The sequence below is a fragment of the Sorex araneus genome, chromosome 2 (assembly GCF_027595985.1).
Source record: "Sorex araneus isolate mSorAra2 chromosome 2, mSorAra2.pri, whole genome shotgun sequence".
NCBI classification, from domain to species: domain Eukaryota; kingdom Metazoa; phylum Chordata; class Mammalia; order Eulipotyphla; family Soricidae; genus Sorex; species Sorex araneus.
This window is the reverse complement of record NC_073303.1, coordinates 349,546,626-349,561,084: the sequence shown is the minus strand read 5'-3', so window position 1 is coordinate 349,561,084 and position 14,459 is coordinate 349,546,626. Positions and strand designations below refer to the sequence as shown.

The following is a 14,459-nucleotide window of genomic DNA, read 5'->3' as shown; positions in this document are numbered from 1 at the left end:
AACTTCCAGCAACGAGACACATCTATTCAAACGTAAGCATCTGATTTGGGTTGCTAGTCATTTGAACAAATCAATGCTCATGGCTAAGTTCGTGTTGACAAGGACACCAACACCACCAATGCCTCTACTCTCTCATGTTCCGAGGAACAGTTCTTCTCCAGTGTCAAAAATGGCGTGATGTGACTGATTCCTTCTTGTCTTGGTCAATCCAATGATGTCGTACTTGATCTTCTGCACTTGCACCATCAGGTCCTTGATGGATGCTTCTGATGACAGCGTATGTGCATTAAAAGTGCAGACAGTGAATTTTAGTCTTTCTTCGTTTTGGCAGCCTAGTTCTTTGCTTGGGGAGCCATAACAATGTTCAGGGCTTACTCCTAGCTCTGCTCTCAAAAATTACTCCTGGTGGACTCAAGGACCGAATTGGGTTTTGCGGATTTAAACCATATCTGCTGCATTTGAGGAATTGCCTTACCTGCTGCCGTATTTCTCTGTACCCTGTAGTCCTTATATATAACAATGATTATGGAATTTCTTCAAATTGCAATGGTAAGAATTTGTAGAGGAGAGACATTTCAGTCTTCTTCTTGGCTATTCTTTCAGTCTTTGTTCTGGTTTTATGTCTGATCTTATTTTTTTATTCCTTGCTTATGAAAAACCTTATCTTAATCTTCATCCTTTGTTTTTCTGATTAATAATTTATGTAATCGGGACTGGAGCAATAGCACAGCAGGTAGGGCGTTTGCCTTTCACAAGGCTGACCCGGGTTCGATTCCCAGCATCCCATATGGTCCACTGAGGACCACCAGCGATAATTCCTGAGTGCATACACCAGGAATAACCCCTGTGCATTGCCAGGTATGACCCAAAAAGCAAAAAATGTATATGTAATCATAATTTCTATTATTCTTGTCTTTCTATTTCTTTTGTCTTTTGTATAGGCTTGTTCATGTGCATTTCCCTACACTAATCAATGGAATGCAGTCTAAAACCCTCTCTTAGAACTGATTAACACCCACCCCCTACTTATTTTTGTTTCATTTCCTGAAAGCAAGAGTCTATTTGCACCAACATATTTACTACCATTGGGTAGACCTTTCATATGAGGCTACCTATTGTCACAATGAATTGGATGCCTTTGAATCCCGTGTATTTTACAGGCCAATAGATAGAGCCAAGATATAGAAACAAACTCAATCCAATGGTACTGTTTTATTAAAGGGATCTCTGAAAAGGTCAACTTTCTTAGAGGAAGGTCTAACCATGGAAGTCATAATGATTGACATGTCAAATTGATAGGTAGTTACAATGTATACTCTGTAAACCCTTTCCAAAGAAATAACTACTTTGTGTCATAGTAATATTTTAAATATGTTGTAAGTAGAGAGACATTTACTAACATTTAATCACCAAAATAATTATTTAAGGTAGGCATCATAGTTCCTATTTTAGATGCAAGGAAAGTGAAACTCAAGTATCTTTTCCTCAACTAGGTAGCTAGTAATTGGTATAACTTAGGGCTTTAATACACATTTATTAAACTTGAAAGAAGACTTAGCCTTTCCACTCCTAACTTCTCTACTCCCTCATTATACTACTCTGGTAATTTTTGAGAAAATTTAATCCTGTACTCGGTGACTTCAAACTGGTGCAATCAATCATTTGATGAACCAAATAATTGCTTTTGCTCTCTCATTTACTTTAATTATGGGCAACACTGGGTAACACTAGTTCATATTTGTCAAATGTGAAACTAAAACTAAGAAAAAACCTTTTAAAACCTATTATAATTTTAGAGTAACTCCTTTTGGATTACCTCAATTCTCAAATAGAATTCCCTTGTTACTTATAGTTGTTACTGAACATATTGTTTAATAAAATTGTCTATGTCTTGATGGGGGACCTTATATTGTCACTGACTTTTACACAGAAAATCATAATGCTGCTAAGCAAAATATGTGGATTATTACCATTTAAGAACAGTACCTATCTGCTTAGGAATTGTAATAACATATTTATATACCTATCTGTTATTTATATCATGCATGTGTCCCAAATAAAATAAAACTTTATAAATTATTGTGATACAATCAATTGCTGGGATGAATGTTGTACTTCTGGAAATACAGTTCTGGCTTAGCCATCAAAATATTTTAAAGATGTATCCATGTTTTCTGGTATCAAAGAACTTGAAACATTTTACATGTGAAATATACTCAGAATAAATGGGGCATAAAAATATCATATAATGTAAGAATCAAAATGAATTGAAAAGTGTTTTGCAGAAATTCAGGGCAATAAATGAATGTGCATTGAAAAAGCTGTAAGGAGCAAGATGGAATTGGTGATGGAGGTTTAAAGGTAAAAGGAGGTAGATACAAATGGATGCACTGAAGTATATTTTACTTTTACTGCTTAAACAAAAAAATCATAGTTTTCAGTGAAAAGTTCTGAGAATAAATCAGTTACAAATTTTACTTTGATACAGAAACATCATAAAATAAAAATGGCTTCCAAACTCACTTTATACATTTTTTTAAAAAAAATTTAAGCCATTGCTCTGTTAATACCTTGCTCCCTACTCAATAAAAAGAGAGGAAAAGTTACTCAGTGCTATGATTTTCTTTAGAATCACTAAGAAAACTGAGATTGTTTGAAGTAATAAAGAGATCATCATAGCGTGTTTTCTTCTAGAAGAGTGATAGAACTTCTGCAAAGATAATGATAGGTCTTTAAATCTTCTATTTACTCTTTGACATTCAGAAAATTCAAACCTCGCTTTGCTCTTTCCTTGTTTAGATAGGATTTAGTAATGAATGTTTGAGGACTATTATTTTTATTAGGGGAAAGGAGACACAGTATAGGAGATAAGGCACTTGCCTCGCATACAGCAGCACAGGTTTAACCTCTGGCATGAAATATGGTTCACTGAGAACTGCTGAAAGTGACTTTTGAAGAGAGTCAGGAGGGGCTTTGATATACTTCTGGTCAGTAGGTGAGATACCAGGATCATGAAGGTGTTTTTCCAGAGCCAAGCTTATCTGTTGCACTTGTGATGTACTGACTCTTGCGATTTCCCAAACATGAGAAACTCGACTGCACAATGTGTGTTTGGTGGGGAGTGTGTTTGTGCTCTTCCTATTTAAAAAAAAGTACTTCCAGAGTACCTGTGAGTGACATAAAAACATCCCAGAATATATATATTAGACTTGCCTGACCAATTTAATAAAACACGTTACAATAAAATGCAACTACTTTCATGTTATTCAACAAAAGTAGTAAAAAGAAAAAGATGATTTAAAAAAGGATATAATGAAATCTACTCAGAGATCTATATTTCTCTCAAAATGTTTTGAGGAGACTCGACCTAGGCGTGGCCACTTTGCTGCTGATTGACCATGATCCGGAGGCCAGCTAGACTACTTTTGGTACCAGAAACTGCTTGCAGCCATGTCTCTAGACTGTGAACATTGCCCCATACTGCCCCAAGAAGGGAAATGATGCAATTTCTAACATAAATCTCCCTGGACTTAATTACTAAAATACTAAAATACAGAAATCCTAAACCGCGCAGCCACGATAAACTTCATATCTCTTCATTCTCAGCAATGGAAAACTAATTATCAAATGCTTCCTTGTCAATAGGGCTGGTTTTTTTTTGGGGGGGGAACTCCAACAACAATAGTGAGTTTTGTGTTGAAATATGAAATGTAATCAAGATAAAGAGAAAAGGGGTGAAGTTTATCAGTTACACAGGTGGGGGTGGGGAGGTGGGGGGTGGGAGGTATACTGGGGTTTTTGGTGGTGGAATATGAAGACTGGTGAAGGGATGGGTGTTTGAGCATTGTATAATTGAGACATAAGCCTGAGAACTTTGTAACTTTCCACATGGTGATTCAATAAAATAAATAATTAAAAATAAAACAAACAAACAAACAAACGAACAACCATTTTGAAATGTTTAGGATTTCTTGCCTTGTTTTACAATTTCTGGCATCTGAATTTTGAAAATGTAACTTCTATTAATCATTTCAAGGATTATAACATCCAATTAGAAGAAATTAAATGCAAAAGATGCATGCTAGCAATAAAATACAAGATAGTTGAAGGTGTTGGGTGCCTTTATATACCTTTTCAGAGGTTTGAATATAAGTTCCTATTCTTAACTCCATAAAGAATTCTAACATTCATATTTCTTGAGATTTACCAAGTCTGCTTAATCTTAAAATTTTGTCTTCCATGAACATTCTCTATCTTGGGGGGCATTCTCACCTAAAACCTGAAGTGTGTCCTGAAGCTCTTCCCCCTGGGTCAGCCATTGTTCTTTCCTGGAAATGTACATACATACATGTGTGTGTATCTCATTCTAGAACCTCATATTTCTCTACAGTAAAGTTATTTTACCTCTAAAATAAGATTATTATTCTTTAGCAAATCTGGTATTACATCACTATTTATTTACTAGGTCACACTCAAAACTATTTTTTATTTTGTCTTTTTAAAGTTCCATTTGTATTTGTATTAGCCTGTTCCATTATAACTTTCATAATTCCTTCCATTTTTTTTTCTTTTTCAGTTTCTCATATTTTATTTCCACTTGCCAATTTTAAGATTTTTTCTTTTTGGGTCACACCAGGAGATGCTCAGGGGTTACTTCTGGCTTTGCACTCAGGAATTACCCCTGGCGGTGCTCAGGGGACCATATGGGATGCTGGGAATCGAACCCAGGTCAGTCGCATGCAAGGCAAATGCAGTACCCTCTGTGCTATTGCTCCAGTCCCCAATTTTGAGATTTTATTTTCAAATCTCTTATTCAATCCATATAATTTCTAGCTAATAAATTTAAACAATACTATATAAAACCTAATTTACTGCTCTTATTTCAGAACACAATTTTTAAAAATTATACAGTTATTTCACATTTTGTATCTGATACTTATGTCAAAAACCTTTATGAATCTTATTCTTCTACTTAAGGTTTTTTATTTATTTTGTTTTTTTTACAGTAATACAGTAATTTTATTTTATTTTATTTATCCTAATTTATTTTTTATTGAATCACCATGTGGAAAGTTACAAAGCTTTCAGGCTTAAGTCTCATTTACATAACGCTCGAACACCCATCCCTTCACCAGTCCATATATTCCACCACCAAGAACCACGGTGAACCTCCCCCCACCCAGTCCCCAACCCCACCTGTGTAGCTGATAAATTTCACTTTACTTTGTCTTTACTTTGATTACATACAAACAAAAAAACTCACTATTATTGTTTGGAGTTTCCCCCACCCCTCATGTTGGACCTGCTGGAAAGGAAGCATTTGACAATTTGTTTTCTATTGCTGAGAATGAAGAGATAAGAGGTTGTGTGGCCACAGTAGCGGCCACGAGGTTCTAGATTTCTGTATTTTAGTATTTTAGTGAATAAGTCCAGAGGGCTTTCTGCCAGAGGTTGCATTATTGCTAGTTCGTACCTCTCTGCTACTTTATATTCCACATATGAGTGCAATCTTTCTGTGTCTCTTTCTTTCTTTCTGACTCATTTCACTCAACATGATACTTTCCATGTTGATCCACTTATATGCAAATTTCATGACTTCATGCTTTCTAACAGCTGCATAGTATTCCATAGTGTAGATGTACCAAAGCTTTTTTAGCCAGTCATCTGTTCTGGGGCATTCGGTTTTTTCCAGATTCTAGCTATTGTAAACTGTGCTGCGATGAATATACAGGTGCATATGTCATTCTGACTATACTTTTTTGCTTCCCCGGCATATATTCTCAGAAGTGGTATTGCTGGGTCAAATGGGAGCTCAACTTCTAATTTTTTGAGAATCGACCATATTGTTTTCCAAAAGGGCTGAACCAGTGGACATTCCCACCAGCAGTGTAGGAGGGTTCCTTTCTCCCCACATCCATGCCAATAGTGGTTGTTTTTGTTCTTTTGGATGTGAGCCAGTCTTTGTGGTGTGAGGTGGTATCTCATAATTGTTTTTATCTGCATCTCCCTAATGATTAGTGATGAAGAGCATTTTTTCATGTGCCTTTTATCCATTCGTATTTCTTCCTTGAGAAAGTTTCTGTTCATTTTTTTGCCCCATTTTTTGATGGAGTTGGATGTTTTCTTTTTGTAGAGGTCAACCAGTGCCTTGTATACCCTTGATATCAACCCCTTATCAGATGGGTATTGGGTGAATATCCTTTCCCATTCTATAGATTGCCTTTGTATACTGGTCACTGTATCTTTTGCAGTGCAGAAGCTTCTTAGTTTAATATAGTCCTATTTGTTTATCTCTGTTTCCACTTGGTTGGTCAGTGGCATGTCATCTTTAAAGATACTTTTATCTTCAATATCGTGGAGCATTTTGCCAACCTTGTCTTCAATGTACCTTATGGTTTGTGGTCTGATGTTGAGGTCTTTAATCCATTTTGATCTGACTTTGTGCATGGTGTTAGATCAATGTCTAAGCCCTTTTTTTTGCGTGTGGCTGTCCAGTTATGCCAGCACCATTTGTTGAAGAGGCTTTCCTTGTTCCACTTCACATTTCTTGCCCCCTTATCAAGGATCGGGTGATCATATATGTGGGGTTGCATGTAGGGATATTCCACGCTGTTCCATTGATCAGCGGCTCTGCCTTTGTTTCAGTACCATGCTGTTTTAATTGTTATTGCTTTGTAGTGAAGTTTGAAGTTGGGGAAGGTGATGCTTCCCATCAGCTTTTTCCCAAGAATTGCTTTATCTATTCATGGGCATTTATTGTTCCATATGAATTTCAGGAGTGTTTGATCAATTTCTTTGAAGAATTTCATGGGTATCCTATAGCGATAGCATTGAATCTGTATAGTGCTTTGGGGAGTATTGCTATTTTGACAATGTTAAGTCTTCCTATCCATGAGCAGGGAATATGTTTCCATTTCCTCGTGTCCTCTTTTATTTCATTGAGTAGCATTTTGTAGTTTTCCTTATAGAGATCCTTAACTTCCTTAGTTAGGCTGATTCCTAGGTACTTGATCTTCTGGGGCACAATTGTTAGTGGGATTTTTTTTTTAATGTCACTTTTCTCTGACTCGCTATTTGTGTATAGGAAGGCCATGGATTTTTGGGTATTGATTTTATAGCCTGCAACTTTGCTGTACAAATCTATTGTTTCTAGGAGTTTCTTAGTGGAGGTTTTAGGATTCTCTAGGTATAGAATCATGTCATCTGCAAATAGTGAGAAGGTTTTTTATTTTTAACTCAATATGCTTTCTATATTGTGAAAGTTACTGATACATATCTGTGTATATACATGCATATATGCATATGAACACTGAACTCATTTTCCTTGGAATCTTAATTATCTATTAGCATTCTTGAATTTCAGTAAAATAGTAATATAATATTCTTCTAGAAACAAATTATAATTTATTATATATCATTGAAGAAAGATTTATAATGACTGGGGTGGCAATCATTAACAATTCAGGGCCACTTAAAATTAAATTTTCTATTAAATAGACAAGAGTAACGCAAGTTCACAAACCACAACACTATCTTGTGATTGTAAATTTCCAAGGAATACTTCATTTTTCTAAAGTACAAAATGGATTGGAGCAATAGCACAGCGGGGTAGGGCGTTTGCCTTGCATGCGCTGACCCAGGTTCGATTCCTCCACCCCTCTCGGAGAGCCTGGCAAGCTACCGAGAGTATCCCGCCCGCATGGCTGAGCCTGGCAAGCTACCCATGGCGTATTCAATATGCCAAAAACAGTAAGAACAAATCTCACAATGGGGACATTACTGGTGCCTGCTTGAGCAAATTGATGAGCAACGGGATGACAGTGATACAGTGATACAGTGAAAGTACATAATAGCAAGGTCAAAATGGGCATTTTTATTTTCTTTCTTTAACATTAATTTGCACAACTGTATAAGGATTCAGGTTTAAGGTTATAATTTTACACTTAAAAATATGTAGGGCGTTTGCCTTGCACACAGCCGATCTGGGTTCTGTTTCTCTGCCCCACTCAGAGTGCCTGGCAAGCTACCGAGAGTATCTCGCTCACATGGCAGAGCCTGACAAACTACCCATGGCGTACTCAATATGCCAAAAACAGTAACAACAAGTCTCACAATGGAGGACATTACTGGTGCCTGCTCGAGCAAATCAATGAACAATAGGATGACAGTGCTACAGTGCTATCACACCATAATCACTACCAAATGTACCAATATCCTTTCACCATAGATATACATGAACCCTTTTTCTAGAAGAGCGTTCTTTAACTTTTTTATATATTCTTCAAATTGAGAATTGGTATTTCTTTGCTTACAAGTTCACTGACCTAAGTGATAACCACTGTAGTAGATAACTAGTTTGCAACCTCTGGACTGACACCAGTGTACAGATTAGACCAGTGACTAAAGTTCACTGCCCTAGAATTCTTCTTCTCTACTGCTCGTCTGGCTACCTCTCAACTCTGCAATCAGACCATATATTGTTTTATTTTATTTTATTTAGTTTGGTTTAATCTGTTCTCTTGCTTGTTTTACCATATCTCATATATGAGTAAAATTATGCAATATGTGCATATCATTTATCATGACCTACTCCAGTTCCACCCATGTTGTTGGAAAGAAAAGTTTCACTTAATATAGGTCTGAGTAGTATATTTAAGTTCTACTATGTATATATATGATATGTTATTCCCAATCTTTTGTGGGAGAATAAGCTTATTTGATGTCTGGGCTACGCTAAATAATGCTGCAATAAGCATAGTTATGTATGTGTGTTTTTAATTAGTGCTGTTTGTTCTTTACATAGATACATAGAAGTGAAATTGTAGATCCTAAAGAAGATCCATTTGTAGTATTATGAGAAATATTCTTATCATTTTATGGAGTATATACCAGTTCATTATTCTACCAACAGTGTGTAATGGATCCTTTTCCTACATACCTTTCTACCCCGGATAACACTTGTCTTTTCTGTCATTTTGTTTATTCTCACTGTTCTGGCATCGCTTTTCCAGTTTGCTTGATCTGTATTTTCCTGACAATAAGTGATGATGTACATTTTATGTGGCCTGCTTCTAATTGTACCACTTCTTTGATGAAGTGTCTAGTTGACTCCCATCTATCGGATAGCATGCTTCTTTTTTTCCCTCTCTTGTCAAGTTTTGTTTTGCTTATTTTTTCAATTCCTTAATGTTTTGGATATGATCTCAAATATATGGTATGTAAATATTTTCAGTAGCATATTTTTCATCTTAATGGTAATCTCTTTCATTATTTGGATGCTATACTCTTTATTTTTCTTCTACTCCATTGCTATTGGAGTTAGATCCCCAAATAAACCATGCTTATATGCTTGGTTCATTTATTGCAAATTAACTGCACATGTGTGTAAGGATATAACTCTGCTATTTCAATTGTATTCCACTGATCTTTGTTTTTATTGTTTCCAGTGCCATAGGTTTGAATGGTCTAGCCATATAGAACAGCTTTAAGTCAGGCTGTCATGCGTTTCCATTCTTCTTTAATCTCAGGATTGTTAGGGTCTTGAGATAGACATGTTTTCATAGCATCTTCTTTAGTATAAAGATTGGAGGTACTGGGTTTCTAATTTTACAGATTCATCTTCTGTAAGGCTCTCCATCTAGAATTAGCCTTATTTTCTCTAGTGTTCCTATTACTTAAGTTAAAAAGTTCTGAATTCAAACATTCTTTTGCAGGGCCAGTGAAATTGTATAGGTATTATCATGCTTTTAGACCCAGGTTTATCCCAAATACCATATATATATATATATATATATATATATATATATATATATATATATAGTCCCATCAGCAACAGCAGAAGTGGAAGTGACCCCATAACAGAGACCGAAGCTCTGAAGATGAGACTATCTTCAGAGCTTGGGAAGCTCTGTCCCTCTCAGAGAGCCTGACGAGCGATTGAGAGTAGTATTTCCCCGCATGTCAGAGCCTGGCAAGCTACCCGTGGTGTATTTGATATGCCAAAAACAGTAACAACAAGTCTCACAATGGAGACATTACTGGTGCCCCCTCGAGCAAATCGATGAACAATGACAGTTCTACAGTGCTAATGATTTAGGTAGAAAATATTCTTCAGAAACATTGTTCTTTAAACAACAAACAAAAAAACACCTGTGAAATATATTCTTTTATTATCTTCTTCTCAGGAACACTATACTATTCTTTTTTATGCCATACATTGACTTCAACATTTATGGCATTATTTTCTACCATTTTTCTCACATTACCTCTATATTTGTAAAAATTACCTTTAGCTATCTGAATATACTAAAATAATTTCTTACTCTTCTCTCAGCACATGCAATCTTTATTATTCTCAACATTTTTTATGCTCCCCATACTAATCTTCATTGCTCTTTGGATTTTGGATTGTTCTAAAATTATCTTTCTTTTCTATCCTGAATAGTGTTCATCTCCATGTTCACCACTGTATTTTTATGAAGGTCAAATAAAATAGTCACAATCATAAGTATATGTAATTTTTTCAATTTCTCTTAAACACATATGAGCTCCTTAAAAAAGTAAAAGTGGCAATTTTGTGTCCTTATATTTTCATTGCTAGATCACATTTTAATTATACGATAGTTTATTTAGAATTAATTGACAAGAAGACACTGCCATTTTCATGAATTTAGATATTAATGATGGTCCAAAATTAGCTCACACAAATCACTGTCCAATCAAAGGAGTCTATCAGGTGTGGTACAAAATCGGGGTACTGATATGCTGAAGCCTATCTTATTAAGTGTCTTCCTGTTCCACTAAGGCACCATCAGCCTGGCTGCAGGATGAACTGGGATTTTAATATTTTAAACCCTTTCCACTTTTAAGATTCTAATTGGCATATGGTTTAACATGTGAATAGAAGGATATAAGCTGAAGCTAATTTAACTTCATATTATTTTTTAACTTCATATTATTTTCCCAAAAATTACCAGGAGACGTTAGGGCAGATATTGCTACTCTAATTTTATTGGCAACTATGCTCTATTCAGAACAATTTAGGTCAACAATCACTACCCTCCAACAGCTTACTATTTGTTCTAACTAATTTGAAAATAGGAAACTGGCTATCCCTCAAACTAGCCTCAATGGAACTTATGCTTAAAAAGTGACCCACCATCACCACCTACCTTTTCACACCTAAAACCAAACATGCAGGTATTTGACCATCTAAACTTACTAAGATATTTAGCAAAAAGATTGGTTTTCCCTGGTCTCCATAAAACTATTCTGTTTTCAATGAAGTTTCTAGCTTGACATCTAAATTCATGAGTTTTTTTCAACTTAGCATTTTGTTTTTGCCACAGTACTTGTTTCTTTATTATCTGGACAGATATTGTTTTAATTTTTCTTTTTTTCTGTGATTTTGGATTTTAGTGAAAACAAAGCAAGATATAAACTAACCATTGCAAGCAAGAGAGATAGTACAGAGGATGAAGGCAAGTGCTATGCGTGTGGTTGATCAGTTGATTTCTATACATCATGATGGTCTCCTGAGCACACACAGGAGTGACCCCTGAGCAGAGACAGGGGTAGCTCCTAAATACCCCTGAATATACTCACCACACCCATCTCTCTCCCCTGACACACACAAAAGCTACTGTGAGTTGTATAAGTTCATGGAGAAACAATTGAAGAACTCTAACCATCTTTTTCAACATCTTTGGCAAATTTTCCAAATAAGAATAGAAATCAAACAAATATCTGGTCACTGGGGTAAGGATATGCTTATAAAAGGAAGATTAAACTGCAGGTTGAGCTGCTGGACAGCAGCGGGTCCTGCAAAGTTCGGGAAACCTTGGGTGCTTAGAGCTATTGAGGGAGCAAATAGACATCTCTATGTGAGTTGCTTGGGACCTGGGAGGCATCCGGATGAATATGAGGCGATGTTCAACCCCATTGTGTTTATATGAATACACATTACCATTTCCCGCAAGGAAGCTGATAACAGCACCATGGTACTTGCTATAAAATCCATTGAACATTTTCCTGCAAGTTTACTCTCTTTAAAATGGCTCTGGAACAGACATGGGGAGTGCCATTGGCCCTCTGTAATATTCTCGTTCCCTAAATGAGAACCCGTTGAAACACACTGTAGGGGCATTTCACAGCAAAACGCTTGGCATAGACAACTAGAGCGAGTGAGGGATTTTCCTTTAAACCCAGCAGGTTTGGGGGTTGTACGTGTGTGGTGTGGGTAGTGTTCATTGTTTTTTCTCTTCTCTCTGTATTTTTATGTTAAAGCTTACGGGAGCAGATAAGAGCAAGGGGATTTAATTATGCGTAAATGGAAGACAATGAAGAGTCCTTAGGAGTGTAATTAGCTGTGGATGTAGATGTGTGCATCCTTGTAGCTGCATTTTATTGGTATAGGCATATAAAAGTTCAGAAGCACAGGTTTAGGACATGCAAAAAGATCTGTGACAATAGAAGAAATTCCAACGTTACCACAGTATTTTGCAGATACCCATATCAACCCTGAATAGGTGAGAAATTGACATAAACTGCCCCATCAAATGAGAAGAATAGCAGTACTAGTAGCAAACATTAGTAGAATAAAAAAGAAATTCTTCTGTAGCAAAAAATGATGCTCAAATGCACTCCCAAAATTATTTTAGGAGAAGAGAACGTAAACCAATGTCTTAAGTCTATGGATACTGCTGTAGAGATAACTCTGTTTCTAAGCAGTCCAAGAGTAGGAGCTAGAGATGCATTGATGTAATTGGAAAATAAGATCATGTCCCCAAGGTGAGAAGCAAAATGTTACTGTATTATGCAGATATTCTACTTAACAAATATGCATCTCTGTCTATTTCACTGAGAATTATCCAACAGTATTATGCTTGCTTGAGTTGCTGAATTTCTGAAGCCTCTTTACCTGGAAACTTCTTTACCTTTCATAATGTATACTTTATTACCTGTTCCAGTAGATAACAATGTTTCTCATGACAATAGTTATTGTTCCATATCTATCACTTATATCAACCTCTTTTACTCTGCTAGTTCATTTCTTCTGGATTTATTTATTTTTGTTTATTTTGTGAAAAAAGTGAGACATTTTCAGCTTTCCTCTATTGCATACTATAAAGTTATATGTATATACTTTATGTGTGAAGTTATATTCATATATATATATATATAAAATAAGTGAAATTGTGGTAATTTCTAAGTTAGGAGAGACCTGTAGCAAAGAAGTCTGTCCTAAGAGTGGATGTTCTCTTTCATCATGAGGAAGAACAAACAAGGTTTAGTGACATATATCATTAAAGAACACTTAAGTAAAACTATTTTCAGTACCTCCAACAAGTATCACTAGGATATTAACACATCAATCAAACATAAATAAGAATAGGTTATATCAAATAATAGGAAGCAAGAGAAGAACTGAATTTATAAGCCCTGACTGGATAGTCAAGTCGCAAAGAAGTGGGACTGCAACTAAGGAAACAAAGATCAATAGGCCTAAATGGAACTGGAGGAACTGAGAGAATTATGAGACAGAAAGACTCTACTTGAAGACGCAAGACAATGAAAGTCAAGGACAGTGTAAAACTTTACCTGAGTTCTGCGTGAGGAGTTTTCGTCTGTGCAGTGACACTTCAGAAATCTACCATTTTGTGTTTGTCTAACCACAAAAGGCATCTCTGCCCTTGAGTGCTGTGAGATATGACACTTTTCCATTCTTCTACATGACTCCCCTAAGACTCATGGATCATTGTTTCTTTTATCTACCTGCCTTTATAAGAATTCAGGCCCCTTCCTTCTCATTGTGGTATTCCTCATTAATGAAATATCTTCTGAGAAAAGACGTGAATAAAATAAGATCCTTAATTGTCTTGTGCATTTTGTCTTTCACATAGCAACAGATACTTCTCTAAATATACGAGAGAATTTACAAAGATTTATTCCCTGGTGGTTTTGCCCTCCAGGAGAAAACACAGTATTCAGGTTTTAAAAGAAAAAGTAGTGAGGAACAAGATTAATTTAAGTTCATTAAAATCTTTGTGTTTTCTGATTAAAATTTCTGAGTATAAATCAAGAGACAAAAGTTTTCTAGGACTAAATTTGGTTCCTGACTCACCCTCAAACTAAAGATGCTATGAATAACTACATTGAAATAGAATGAGAGAAGGTTCTCAGGTGAAAGATAGTACTGTTTTATGGAAATGTACCCTTATCGCTCCTAAAGGCTTAACCTTGGCTTGTCACACCAGAGTAGAAAGTGAACTTATAGGAAAAAGAAACCCATTCTTGTACTGGAGTTATGGATTAACTTGGTTGTGGTTAACTTCTTTCTATAACCAACTATGACTATGACCTCATGTCTGAAAGCAGGCCCCTTTGCCATCTGTGTTCTTGGTTCCATAATTTGAATGCACACTCATTCTGTTAAGCTCCAATATCAAAGTATACGATGG

At 35.9% G+C, this 14,459-nt stretch overlaps 1 non-coding gene across 1 annotated transcript; it reads left to right on the top strand.

The window, feature by feature from the left end:
* The first annotated feature begins 2,978 nt into the window (after positions 1 to 2,978).
* On the top strand, positions 2,979 to 3,142 carry LOC129402653 (U1 spliceosomal RNA). Its single transcript, XR_008628759.1, has one exon. It is a non-coding gene; the product is annotated as a U1 spliceosomal RNA (small nuclear RNA).
* Positions 3,143 to 14,459: the final 11,317 nt, after the last annotated feature.